General features: G+C 48.6%; 1 protein-coding gene across 1 annotated transcript in view; it reads left to right on the top strand.

The window, feature by feature from the left end:
* IFITM10 (interferon induced transmembrane protein 10) overlaps window positions 1–12,725 on the top strand; it is a 181,625-nt gene that overhangs the window by 56,085 nt on the left and 112,815 nt on the right. The window lies entirely within an intron of this gene.

Below are 12,725 nucleotides of genomic sequence, written 5' to 3'. Positions count from 1 at the left end.
GAGGATACACCTCGCTCAATGTGGAACAGAGAGCCTGGATTAAGGACTGGCAGGCAAGCTGGGGCTCACGTTTGGGCTGAATTTTTTCAGGAATCAGCGCACCGTTATTAAGGTTGGAAATAATCATGGCACTACGATTCCCAGAAGACATTCGTCGTGACATCATAAAAGGAAGTAGCTGCCTACCAAGCGCGTACCTTTCCTAAACGCCTCTGAAGAGATGGTGAAAGTCCATCGAAACGCGTCAGGCGAAGGAAGGGCTGTTCATTACACTGGCGAACCTTCCTGTCCATACCGAGATTAAAGGCTGGTAACCTTCTCTCTGATTCGAGTGCAACTCATGGGGCTACCATGTTTTTGAAATGTTAAGGCGGACGCCCATCTGCCGAGTTTGCACCACCCCATGATTCCCAGGGGGCCACGGGAGAGGATACACCTCGCTCAATGTGGAACAGAGAGCCTGGATTAAGGACTGGCAGGCAAGCTGGGGCTCACGTTTGGGCTGAATTTTTTCAGGAATCAGCGCACCGTTATTAAGGTTGGAAATAATCATGGCACTACGATTCCCAGAAGACATTCGTCGTGACATCATAAAAGGAAGTAGCTGCCTACCAAGCGCGTACCTTTCCTAAACGCCTCTGAAGAGATGGTGAAAGTCCATCGAAACGCGTCAGGCGAAGGAAGGGCTGTTCATTACACTGGCGAACCTTCCTGTCCATACCGAGATTAAAGGCTGGTAACCTTCTCTCTGATTCGAGTGCAACTCATGGGGCTACCATGTTTTTGAAATGTTAAGGCGGACGCCCATCTGCCGAGTTTGCACCACCCCATGATTCCCAGGGGGCCACGGGAGAGGATACACCTCGCTCAATGTGGAACAGAGAGCCTGGATTAAGGACTGGCAGGCAAGCTGGGGCTCACGTTTGGGCTGATTTTTTTCAGGAATCAGCGCACCGTTATTAAGGTTGGAAATAATCATGGCACTACGATTCCCAGAAGACATTCGTCGTGACATCATAAAAGGAAGTAGCTGCCTACCAAGCCCGTACCTTTCCTAAACGCCTCTGAAGAGATGGTGAAAGTCCATCGAAACGCGTCAGGCGAAGGAAGGGCTGTTCATTACACTGGCGAACCTTCCTGTCCATACCGAGATTAAAGGCTGGTAACCTTCTCTCTGATTCGAGTGCAACTCATGGGGCTACCATGTTTTTGAAATGTTAAGGCGGACGCCCATCTGCCGAGTTTGCACCACCCCATGATTCCCAGCGGGCCACGGGAGAGGATACACCTCGCTCAATGTGGAACAGAGAGCCTGGATTAAGGACTGGCAGGCAAGCTGGGGCTCACGTTTGGGCTGAATTTTTTCAGGAATCAGCGCACCGTTATTAAGGTTGGAAATAATCATGGCACTACGATTCCCAGAACACATTCGTCGTGACATCATAAAAGGAAGTAGCTGCCTACCAAGCGCGTACCTTTCCTAAACGCATCTGAAGAGATGGTGAAAGTCCATCGAAACGCGTCAGGCGAAGGAAGGGCTGTTCATTACACTGGCGAACCTTCCTGTCCATACCGAGATTAAAGGCTGGTAACCTTCTCTCTGATTCGAGTGCAACTCATGGGGCTACCATGTTTTTGAAATGTTAAGGCGGACGCCCATCTGCCGAGTTTGCACCACCCCATGATTCCCAGGGGGCCACGGGAGAGGATACACCTCGCTCAATGTGGAACAGAGAGCCTGGATTAAGGACTGGCAGGCAAGCTGGGGCTCACGTTTGGGCTGAATTTTTTCAGGAATCAGCGCACCGTTATTAAGGTTGGAAATAATCATGGCACTACGATTCCCAGAAGACATTCGTCGTGACATCATAAAAGGAAGTAGCTGCCTACCAAGCGCGTACCTTTCCTAAACGCCTCTGAAGAGATGGTGAAAGTCCATCGAAACGCGTCAGGCGAAGGAAGGGCTGTTCATTACACTGGCGAACCTTCCTGTCCATACCGAGATTAAAGGCTGGTAACCTTCTCTCTGATTCGAGTGCAACTCATGGGGCTACCATGTTTTTGAAATGTTAAGGCGGACGCCCATCTGCCGAGTTTGCACCACCCCATGATTCCCAGGGGGCCACGGGAGAGGATACACCTCGCTCAATGTGGAACAGAGAGCCTGGATTAAGGACTGGCAGGCAAGCTGGGGCTCACGTTTGGGCTGAATTTTTTCAGGAATCAGCGCACCGTTATTAAGGTTGGAAATAATCATGGCACTACGATTCCCAGAAGACATTCGTCGTGACATCATAAAAGGAAGTAGCTGCCTACCAAGCGCGTACCTTTCCTAAACGCCTCTGAAGAGATGGTGAAAGTCCATCGAAACGCGTCAGGCGAAGGAAGGGCTGTTCATTACACTGGCGAACCTTCCTGTCCATACCGAGATTAAAGGCTGGTAACCTTCTCTCTGATTCGAGTGCAACTCATGGGGCTACCATGTTTTTGAAATGTTAAGGCGGACGCCCATCTGCCGAGTTTGCACCACCCCATGATTCCCAGGGGGCCACGGGAGAGGATACACCTCGCTCAATGTGGAACAGAGAGCCTGGATTAAGGACTGGCAGGCAAGCTGGGGCTCACGTTTGGGCTGAATTTTTTCAGGAATCAGCGCACCGTTATTAAGGTTGGAAATAATCATGGCACTACGATTCCCAGAAGACATTCGTCGTGACATCATAAAAGGAAGTAGCTGCCTACCAAGCCCGTACCTTTCCTAAACGCCTCTGAAGAGATGGTGAAAGTCCATCGAAACGCGTCAGGCGAAGGAAGGGCTGTTCATTACACTGGCGAACCTTCCTGTCCATACCGAGATTAAAGGCTGGTAACCTTCTCTCTGATTCGAGTGCAACTCATGGGGCTACCATGTTTTTGAAATGTTAAGGCGGACGCCCATCTGCCGAGTTTGCACCACCCCATGATTCCCAGCGGGCCACGGGAGAGGATACACCTCGCTCAATGTGGAACAGAGAGCCTGGATTAAGGACTGGCAGGCAAGCTGGGGCTCACGTTTGGGCTGAATTTTTTCAGGAATCAGCGCACCGTTATTAAGGTTGGAAATAATCATGGCACTACGATTCCCAGAACACATTCGTCGTGACATCATAAAAGGAAGTAGCTGCCTACCAAGCGCGTACCTTTCCTAAACGCCTCTGAAGAGATGGTGAAAGTCCATCGAAACGCGTCAGGCGAAGGAAGGGCTGTTCATTACACTGGCGAACCTTCCTGTCCATACCGAGATTAAAGGCTGGTAACCTTCTCTCTGATTCGAGTGCAACATATGGGGCTACCATGTTTTTGAAATGTTAAGGCGGACGCCCATCTGCCGAGTTTGCACCACCCCATGATTCCCAGGGGGCCACGGGAGAGGATACACCTCGCTCAATGTGGAACAGAGAGCCTGGATTAAGGACTGGCAGGCAAGCTGGGGCTCACGTTTGGGCTGAATTTTTTCAGGAATCAGCGCACCGTTATTAAGGTTGGAAATAATCATGGCACTACGATTCCCAGAAGACATTCGTCGTGACATCATAAAAGGAAGTAGCTGCCTACCAAGCGCGTACCTTTCCTAAACGCCTCTGAAGAGATGGTGAAAGTCCATCGAAACGCGTCAGGCGAAGGAAGGGCTGTTCATTACACTGGCGAACCTTCCTGTCCATACCGAGATTAAAGGCTGGTAACCTTCTCTCTGATTCGAGTGCAACTCATGGGGCTACCATGTTTTTGAAATGTTAAGGCGGACGCCCATCTGCCGAGTTTGCACCACCCCATGATTCCCAGGGGGCCACGGGAGAGGATACACCTCGCTCAATGTGGAACAGAGAGCCTGGATTAAGGACTGGCAGGCAAGCTGGGGCTCACGTTTGGGCTGAATTTTTTCAGGAATCAGCGCACCGTTATTAAGGTTGGAAATAATCATGGCACTACGATTCCCAGAAGACATTCGTCGTGACATCATAAAAGGAAGTAGCTGCCTACCAAGCGCGTACCTTTCCTAAACGCCTCTGAAGAGATGGTGAAAGTCCATCGAAACGCGTCAGGCGAAGGAAGGGCTGTTCATTACACTGGCGAACCTTCCTGTCCATACCGAGATTAAAGGCTGGTAACCTTCTCTCTGATTCGAGTGCAACTCATGGGGCTACCATGTTTTTGAAATGTTAAGGCGGACGCCCATCTGCCGAGTTTGCACCACCCCATGATTCCCAGGGGGCCACGGGAGAGGATACACCTCGCTCAATGTGGAACAGAGAGCCTGGATTAAGGACTGGCAGGCAAGCTGGGGCTCACGTTTGGGCTGAATTTTTTCAGGAATCAGCGCACCGTTATTAAGGTTGGAAATAATCATGGCACTACGATTCCCAGAAGACATTCGTCGTGACATCATAAAAGGAAGTAGCTGCCTACCAAGCCCGTACCTTTCCTAAACGCCTCTGAAGAGATGGTGAAAGTCCATCGAAACGCGTCAGGCGAAGGAAGGGCTGTTCATTACACTGGCGAACCTTCCTGTCCATACCGAGATTAAAGGCTGGTAACCTTCTCTCTGATTCGAGTGCAACTCATGGGGCTACCATGTTTTTGAAATGTTAAGGCGGACGCCCATCTGCCGAGTTTGCACCACCCCATGATTCCCAGCGGGCCACGGGAGAGGATACACCTCGCTCAATGTGGAACAGAGAGCCTGGATTAAGGACTGGCAGGCAAGCTGGGGCTCACGTTTGGGCTGAATTTTTTCAGGAATCAGCGCACCGTTATTAAGGTTGGAAATAATCATGGCACTACGATTCCCAGAACACATTCGTCGTGACATCATAAAAGGAAGTAGCTGCCTACCAAGCGCGTACCTTTCCTAAACGCCTCTGAAGAGATGGTGAAAGTCCATCGAAACGCGTCAGGCGAAGGAAGGGCTGTTCATTACACTGGCGAACCTTCCTGTCCATACCGAGATTAAAGGCTGGTAACCTTCTCTCTGATTCGAGTGCAACATATGGGGCTACCATGTTTTTGAAATGTTAAGGCGGACGCCCATCTGCCGAGTTTGCACCACCCCATGATTCCCAGGGGGCCACGGGAGAGGATACACCTCGCTCAATGTGGAACAGAGAGCCTGGATTAAGGACTGGCAGGCAAGCTGGGGCTCACGTTTGGGCTGAATTTTTTCAGGAATCAGCGCACCGTTATTAAGGTTGGAAATAATCATGGGACTACGATTCCCAGAAGACATTCGTCGTGACATCATAAAAGGAAGTAGCTGCCTACCAAGCGCGTACCTTTCCTAAACGCCTCTGAAGAGATGGTGAAAGTCCATCGAAACGCGTCAGGCGAAGGAAGGGCTGTTCATTACACTGGCGAACCTTCCTGTCCATACCGAGATTAAAGGCTGGTAACCTTCTCTCTGATTCGAGTGCAACTCATGGGGCTACCATGTTTTTGAAATGTTAAGGCGGACGCCCATCTGCCGAGTTTGCACCACCCCATGATTCCCAGGGGGCCACGGGAGAGGATACACCTCGCTCAATGTGGAACAGAGAGCCTGGATTAAGGACTGGCAGGCAAGCTGGGGCTCACGTTTGGGCTGAATTTTTTCAGGAATCAGCGCACCGTTATTAAGGTTGGAAATAATCATGGCACTACGATTCCCAGAAGACATTCGTCGTGACATCATAAAAGGAAGTAGCTGCCTACCAAGCGCGTACCTTTCCTAAACGCCTCTGAAGAGATGGTGAAAGTCCATCGAAACGCGTCAGGCGAAGGAAGGGCTGTTCATTACACTGGCGAACCTTCCTGTCCATACCGAGATTAAAGGCTGGTAACCTTCTCTCTGATTCGAGTGCAACTCATGGGGCTACCATGTTTTTGAAATGTTAAGGCGGACGCCCATCTGCCGAGTTTGCACCACCCCATGATTCCCAGGGGGCCACGGGAGAGGATACACCTCGCTCAATGTGGAACAGAGAGCCTGGATTAAGGACTGGCAGGCAAGCTGGGGCTCACGTTTGGGCTGAATTTTTTCAGGAATCAGCGCACCGTTATTAAGGTTGGAAATAATCATGGCACTACGATTCCCAGAAGACATTCGTCGTGACATCATAAAAGGAAGTAGCTGCCTACCAAGCGCGTACCTTTCCTAAACGCCTCTGAAGAGATGGTGAAAGTCCATCGAAACGCGTCAGGCGAAGGAAGGGCTGTTCATTACACTGGCGAACCTTCCTGTCCATACCGAGATTAAAGGCTGGTAACCTTCTCTCTGATTCGAGTGCAACTCATGGGGCTACCATGTTTTTGAAATGTTAAGGCGGACGCCCATCTGCCGAGTTTGCACCACCCCATGATTCCCAGGGGGCCACGGGAGAGGATACACCTCGCTCAATGTGGAACAGAGAGCCTGGATTAAGGACTGGCAGGCAAGCTGGGGCTCACGTTTGGGCTGATTTTTTTCAGGAATCAGCGCACCGTTATTAAGGTTGGAAATAATCATGGCACTACGATTCCCAGAAGACATTCGTCGTGACATCATAAAAGGAAGTAGCTGCCTACCAAGCCCGTACCTTTCCTAAACGCCTCTGAAGAGATGGTGAAAGTCCATCGAAACGCGTCAGGCGAAGGAAGGGCTGTTCATTACACTGGCGAACCTTCCTGTCCATACCGAGATTAAAGGCTGGTAACCTTCTCTCTGATTCGAGTGCAACTCATGGGGCTACCATGTTTTTGAAATGTTAAGGCGGACGCCCATCTGCCGAGTTTGCACCACCCCATGATTCCCAGCGGGCCACGGGAGAGGATACACCTCGCTCAATGTGGAACAGAGAGCCTGGATTAAGGACTGGCAGGCAAGCTGGGGCTCACGTTTGGGCTGAATTTTTTCAGGAATCAGCGCACCGTTATTAAGGTTGGAAATAATCATGGCACTACGATTCCCAGAACACATTCGTCGTGACATCATAAAAGGAAGTAGCTGCCTACCAAGCGCGTACCTTTCCTAAACGCATCTGAAGAGATGGTGAAAGTCCATCGAAACGCGTCAGGCGAAGGAAGGGCTGTTCATTACACTGGCGAACCTTCCTGTCCATACCGAGATTAAAGGCTGGTAACCTTCTCTCTGATTCGAGTGCAACTCATGGGGCTACCATGTTTTTGAAATGTTAAGGCGGACGCCCATCTGCCGAGTTTGCACCACCCCATGATTCCCAGGGGGCCACGGGAGAGGATACACCTCGCTCAATGTGGAACAGAGAGCCTGGATTAAGGACTGGCAGGCAAGCTGGGGCTCACGTTTGGGCTGAATTTTTTCAGGAATCAGCGCACCGTTATTAAGGTTGGAAATAATCATGGCACTACGATTCCCAGAAGACATTCGTCGTGACATCATAAAAGGAAGTAGCTGCCTACCAAGCGCGTACCTTTCCTAAACGCCTCTGAAGAGATGGTGAAAGTCCATCGAAACGCGTCAGGCGAAGGAAGGGCTGTTCATTACACTGGCGAACCTTCCTGTCCATACCGAGATTAAAGGCTGGTAACCTTCTCTCTGATTCGAGTGCAACTCATGGGGCTACCATGTTTTTGAAATGTTAAGGCGGACGCCCATCTGCCGAGTTTGCACCACCCCATGATTCCCAGGGGGCCACGGGAGAGGATACACCTCGCTCAATGTGGAACAGAGAGCCTGGATTAAGGACTGGCAGGCAAGCTGGGGCTCACGTTTGGGCTGAATTTTTTCAGGAATCAGCGCACCGTTATTAAGGTTGGAAATAATCATGGCACTACGATTCCCAGAAGACATTCGTCGTGACATCATAAAAGGAAGTAGCTGCCTACCAAGCGCGTACCTTTCCTAAACGCCTCTGAAGAGATGGTGAAAGTCCATCGAAACGCGTCAGGCGAAGGAAGGGCTGTTCATTACACTGGCGAACCTTCCTGTCCATACCGAGATTAAAGGCTGGTAACCTTCTCTCTGATTCGAGTGCAACTCATGGGGCTACCATGTTTTTGAAATGTTAAGGCGGACGCCCATCTGCCGAGTTTGCACCACCCCATGATTCCCAGGGGGCCACGGGAGAGGATACACCTCGCTCAATGTGGAACAGAGAGCCTGGATTAAGGACTGGCAGGCAAGCTGGGGCTCACGTTTGGGCTGAATTTTTTCAGGAATCAGCGCACCGTTATTAAGGTTGGAAATAATCATGGCACTACGATTCCCAGAAGACATTCGTCGTGACATCATAAAAGGAAGTAGCTGCCTACCAAGCCCGTACCTTTCCTAAACGCCTCTGAAGAGATGGTGAAAGTCCATCGAAACGCGTCAGGCGAAGGAAGGGCTGTTCATTACACTGGCGAACCTTCCTGTCCATACCGAGATTAAAGGCTGGTAACCTTCTCTCTGATTCGAGTGCAACTCATGGGGCTACCATGTTTTTGAAATGTTAAGGCGGACGCCCATCTGCCGAGTTTGCACCACCCCATGATTCCCAGCGGGCCACGGGAGAGGATACACCTCGCTCAATGTGGAACAGAGAGCCTGGATTAAGGACTGGCAGGCAAGCTGGGGCTCACGTTTGGGCTGAATTTTTTCAGGAATCAGCGCACCGTTATTAAGGTTGGAAATAATCATGGCACTACGATTCCCAGAACACATTCGTCGTGACATCATAAAAGGAAGTAGCTGCCTACCAAGCGCGTACCTTTCCTAAACGCCTCTGAAGAGATGGTGAAAGTCCATCGAAACGCGTCAGGCGAAGGAAGGGCTGTTCATTACACTGGCGAACCTTCCTGTCCATACCGAGATTAAAGGCTGGTAACCTTCTCTCTGATTCGAGTGCAACATATGGGGCTACCATGTTTTTGAAATGTTAAGGCGGACGCCCATCTGCCGAGTTTGCACCACCCCATGATTCCCAGGGGGCCACGGGAGAGGATACACCTCGCTCAATGTGGAACAGAGAGCCTGGATTAAGGACTGGCAGGCAAGCTGGGGCTCACGTTTGGGCTGAATTTTTTCAGGAATCAGCGCACCGTTATTAAGGTTGGAAATAATCATGGCACTACGATTCCCAGAAGACATTCGTCGTGACATCATAAAAGGAAGTAGCTGCCTACCAAGCGCGTACCTTTCCTAAACGCCTCTGAAGAGATGGTGAAAGTCCATCGAAACGCGTCAGGCGAAGGAAGGGCTGTTCATTACACTGGCGAACCTTCCTGTCCATACCGAGATTAAAGGCTGGTAACCTTCTCTCTGATTCGAGTGCAACTCATGGGGCTACCATGTTTTTGAAATGTTAAGGCGGACGCCCATCTGCCGAGTTTGCACCACCCCATGATTCCCAGGGGGCCACGGGAGAGGATACACCTCGCTCAATGTGGAACAGAGAGCCTGGATTAAGGACTGGCAGGCAAGCTGGGGCTCACGTTTGGGCTGAATTTTTTCAGGAATCAGCGCACCGTTATTAAGGTTGGAAATAATCATGGCACTACGATTCCCAGAAGACATTCGTCGTGACATCATAAAAGGAAGTAGCTGCCTACCAAGCGCGTACCTTTCCTAAACGCCTCTGAAGAGATGGTGAAAGTCCATCGAAACGCGTCAGGCGAAGGAAGGGCTGTTCATTACACTGGCGAACCTTCCTGTCCATACCGAGATTAAAGGCTGGTAACCTTCTCTCTGATTCGAGTGCAACTCATGGGGCTACCATGTTTTTGAAATATATATATATATATATATATATTCACTTAAAAAACCATAGGTTTCACACATGTTATAGTTAGCTGTACATTTCACTCGTAAAAAACCAATGAAATTCCACGTTATAGTTAGATCAGGTAACTATAACTTGCGCGCCCACAATAAACTGCTGATGACGTCACATATTACATCACTCATGACATGGTCAGTGACATCAATGATGACATCTGAAATTACACATTGTGGATTGTGGTCGCGCAAGTTATAGTTACCTGATCTAACTATAACGTGGAATTTCATTGGTTTTTTACGAGTGAAATGTACAGCTAACTATAACATGTGTGAAACCTATGGTTTTTTAAGGGAATTTGCAAGGTTTTGTAAATGATAATTCCTAACTATAACGTGTGTGAAACCTATGGTTTTTTCAGTGAATTTGTACGGTTTTTTAAATGCTAAATTATGTATTTATTTATTTATTTATTTTCTGGTTTTTCACTGTGCGCACACCCTGCGCGCACGGTGCGCTTCACGCACCGTGCGCGCGCTGTGGGTGCTCGGTGAGCTTCGCGCACCGAGTGCCCACGTTGCGCAGTCCATGCCGTGCGCGCCTCGTCTTTTTTTACACAGTAACATTTCTTTTTTTCTCCCTTGTGGGTCCTGTAATTTATTTAATAAATGTGATTGTGACTTCTTTATTTATTTATTTATTTTTTTTTTTTTGCCGTGCCGTGCCGTAAATTATTAAATGTATTTCCCGTACTTTTGGGTCCTTCTTGGACCCCCTGACAAACACTAGGGGGTCTGCAACTCTCTTCGTTGCCCCCTTTTCACGTTCCCCACCTTTGTTTCTCAGTGTGAGAGACAGAAAATGGCGGCCGACACTTCCTGATTTCTACCGATTCGAATGTTTACAGTCATGTAACCACCAATCAGAATTGAGCTCGCGCACGGCACCGTACGCGTGCGGTAAGCTTACGGTAAGCGCACGGAGCGCGCTTACAGATATATATATTGATGTAAATGCTATTTTCTCAGGACCTACTGAACAGATTTACACCAGACCTACAAAAGGCACATCCTTGACCTGAGGACTACCTCTCTGCCAAATTTCAAGTAATTCTGTTCAGCCGTTCGGGCTGTAGCTCGGACTAAAGGTCCTATGGGAAAATGCATGGGGAAAACGCGTTTTGGGACCCCCCTTTTTTCTCAGCCCCCGCTTGACGAATCCCCCCGAGACTTTCAGGGTAGGAGCGGAGCGTAGCGCCCCATTAGTTTTGAAAATTTCGCGATGATTCGTCGACCGGCGCCAAAGTTATTTCAAATAGAATGTTGCGGATTTCCTATGGAAACACGGTCCTAACTATAACTATCTACTGGCGACCGCCAGTAGATAATATATATATATATATATATATTACCTACTGGCGGTCGCCAGTAGGTAGTTATAGTTAGGACCACGTTTCCATAGGAAAACCTCAACATTCTATTTTGAATAACTTTGGCGCCGGTTGACGAATCCTCGCGAATTTCTCAAAATAGGTGGGGCGCTACGCTCCGCTCCTACCCTGAAAGTCTCGGGGGGATCCGTCAAGCGGGGGCTGAGATAAAAGGGGGGTCCCAAAACGCGTTTTTCCCATGCATTTTTCCATAGGACCTTTAGAACGAGCTACAGCCCGAACGGCTGAACAGAATTACTCAAAATTTGGCAGAGAGGTAGTCCCTAGGTCAAGGAAGTGCCTTTTGTAGGTTTGGTGTAAATCTGTTCAGTAGATTCTGAGAAAATAGCCTTTAAATCAATATATATATCTGAGCCCGCTTACGGTACGCTTACCGTACGCTTACGGTAAGCGTACGGTGGCGTGCGCGAGCGCGATTCTGATTGGCTCTTAGATCTTAGTAAACATTCGAATCGGTCGAAACCAGGAAGCGGCGGCCGCCATTTTGTGTATTTCACTCTGAAAAAAAAGAGTGAAAACAAGGAAAGGGGGCAATGAGGAGAGTTACAGACCCCCTAACATTTGTAAGGGGGTCAAAGAAGGACAGAAAAGTACAAAAAAAAACATTTATTGATTTTAAAAAAAATCACGGGGTACGCGTACGGTAAGCTTACGGTAAGCGTACGGTAAAAAAAAAAAAAATAAAATAAATGAAAAGCAGATTTAAGTGTTTAGATATTAGGGGGCTCTAAAAAGAGCCGTTGTGTTTATGAAAGGATTTTTTAGTGGTACCTACAAGTAAGTACCGATGCAGAGTCTAAGGTTCAAGAGGAAGACTCTGTTCCCTTCATCATTGAAGTGCACACCATCTCCTCTATAAATGTCTTGCATGTCATAACGCAAGTTGTTGTGGTAAATGGCACCCATACCATAGTCACGGAGGAAAGCAGAAACAGATTTGTTGACGTGCTTTCTTGCTTTGTCATCGCACCGCGTGCCCACCGTGCGTGCACGGCACTAACTGCGTAAAGCGTGCTCACTGAGCGCGCACGGTGCGCGAAGCGCACCGTGCGCGCACGGAACGAACTGCGTTAAGTGGGCGCGCACGCCACGAATGGCGTAAAGTAACTTAGCATTTAAAAAACCGTACAAATTCACTGAAAAAACCATAGGTTTCACACACGTTATAGTTAGGAATTAGCATTTAAAAAACCTTGCAAATTCACTGAAAAAACCATAGGTTTCACACATGTTATAGTTAGCGGAAATTTTACTGATAAAAAACCAATGAAATTCCCCCGTTATAGTTAGTGCAGGCAACTATAACTCACGCGACCGCAATCTTCTGCTGATGACATATGTGTCTTTATGAAAAAAAAATATTTGTAATATATGTATAGCTAAAAATGTATGGAAGAAGACATGGGCAAATAAGTGTCTAAATACAGTATTAGCATCAGCAGAGGATTGCGGTCGCGTGAGTTATAGTTGCCTGCACTAACTATAACGGGGGAATTTCATTGGTTTTTTATCAGTAAAATTTCCGCTAACTATAACATGTGTGAAACCTA

The sequence above is a fragment of the Triturus cristatus genome, chromosome 3_1 (assembly GCF_964204655.1).
Source record: "Triturus cristatus chromosome 3_1, aTriCri1.1, whole genome shotgun sequence".
In the NCBI taxonomy this organism is placed as follows: domain Eukaryota; kingdom Metazoa; phylum Chordata; class Amphibia; order Caudata; family Salamandridae; genus Triturus; species Triturus cristatus.
Note: the sequence above shows the minus strand (reverse complement) of the source record. Positions and strands in the feature narration are given on the sequence as shown.